The sequence below is a fragment of the Otolemur garnettii genome, unplaced genomic scaffold (genome assembly GCF_000181295.1).
Source record: "Otolemur garnettii isolate 467f Iridium unplaced genomic scaffold, OtoGar3 scaffold00169, whole genome shotgun sequence".
Classification (NCBI taxonomy): domain Eukaryota; kingdom Metazoa; phylum Chordata; class Mammalia; order Primates; family Galagidae; genus Otolemur; species Otolemur garnettii.
The window spans coordinates 57,602-59,243 of NW_003852564.1; the positions used below are offsets into that span (position 1 = coordinate 57,602).

Sequence of the window (1,642 nt, forward strand, 5' to 3'; positions counted from 1 at the left end):
ACAAGAGTATCACTATGTCACCCATGGTAGAGCGCTATGGCATCACAGCTCACAGCAACCTCAAAATCTTGGGCTTAAGCGATTCTCTTGCCTTAGCCTCCTAGGTAGCTGGGACTACAGGCGCCCGCCCACAATGCCTAGCTATTTTCTTGTTGCAGTTGTAATTGTTGTTTAGTTGGCCTGGGCAGGGTTTAAACCTGCCAGCCTTGGTTCATGTGGCTGGTGCGGTAACCATTGTGCTATGGGCACCTAACCAACCTTTTATTTATTTATTTATTTTGAGACAAGAGTCTCACTAGCCCTGGGTAGAGTGCTGTGGCGTCACAGCTCATAGCAACCTCAAACTCGTGGACTTAAGCGATTCTCTTGCCTCAGCCTCCCAGATAGCTGAGACTACAGGTGCCTGCCCAAAGTGCCCAGCTATTCTTGTTGTAGTTGTCATTGTTGTTTGACAGGCCTGAGCTGGATTGGAACCCGGCAGCTCCCCTGTATGTGGCTGGTGCCCTAGCTGCTGAGCTATAGCACTGAATACCTACTTTTTTTTAAAAAGACTGGTTTTGATAGTCATTTTGTACTATTTGTAATTTATTTTTATTTAATGTCTACGTATTAATTTGACTTGTTACAGTAAGAGTGGCCCTTCTTACAGGGATTTACACAAAATGTGAAGAGCAACAGTAGTTTTTAATTGGAATAGGAATCCCATGTATTCATGGATATGAGAAGAAAAAAATGAGGGCATTTTTGGTTAATGTATAAATCCATGGTAATATGTATCTGTTAATTAAAATAGAAATGTTGTATCCTGATTATTTATGCATATTGGGAAAAAGAGCCACGTTAATTGTATATAATAGAATACCACATTGCTATCTATATGTACTGTTTTAGTGACCTAAAGCGTCAGGACTGTCCCACTAAATAAAACTTCAAATACTGAAAGGTGATACTTGTTGATCTGTAATGAAGGTTTTTCCTTTTCTTTATATTCTTAAAGGAATTATAAGTACTTACTTTTTACTGAATATACATATTCCATGTGCATATATTACTTAGTTAAAGAATAATGATGGATACTGAAAGGAAAGTAATTATTAAAAGAACTCACTAATGGCTTGGCGCCTGCAACACAGTGGTTACAGCACCAGCCACATATACTGAGATTGGTGGGTTCAAACCCAGTCCAGGCCCGCCAAGCAATAATGACAACTGTAACAACAACAACAAAATAGCCAGGTATTGTGGTGGACGCTTGTGGTCCCAGTTTCTTGGGAGGCTGAGGCAAGAGAATTGCTTGGGCCCAAGAGTTTGAGGTTGCTGTGAGCTTTGGTGCAACGGCACTCTACTGAGGGCGACATAATAAGGCTCTGTCTCAAAAAATAAAAAAGAGCAACTCACTGTTATACTACTATTTTCAGATGTTTTCCCAACTTTATTTATTTATTTATTTATTTTTTGAGACAGAGCCTCAAGCTGTCCCCCTGGGTAGAAAGCCATGGCATCACAGCTCACAGCAAGCTCCAGCTCCTGGGCTGAAGCGTGTCTCCTGCCTCAGCCTCCTGAGTAGCTGGGACTATAGGCGCCCGCCACAACGCCCAGCTATTTTTTGGTTGCAGCCGTCGTTGTTTGGCGGGCGTGGGCT

General features: G+C 42.1%; 1 protein-coding gene across 1 annotated transcript in view; it reads left to right on the plus strand.

Annotated features, from left to right (window-relative positions):
• Window positions 1-1,642, plus strand: part of ELF2 (E74 like ETS transcription factor 2) — a 29,226-nt gene that overhangs the window by 13,326 nt on the left and 14,258 nt on the right. The gene's annotated exons all lie outside the window — the stretch shown is intronic.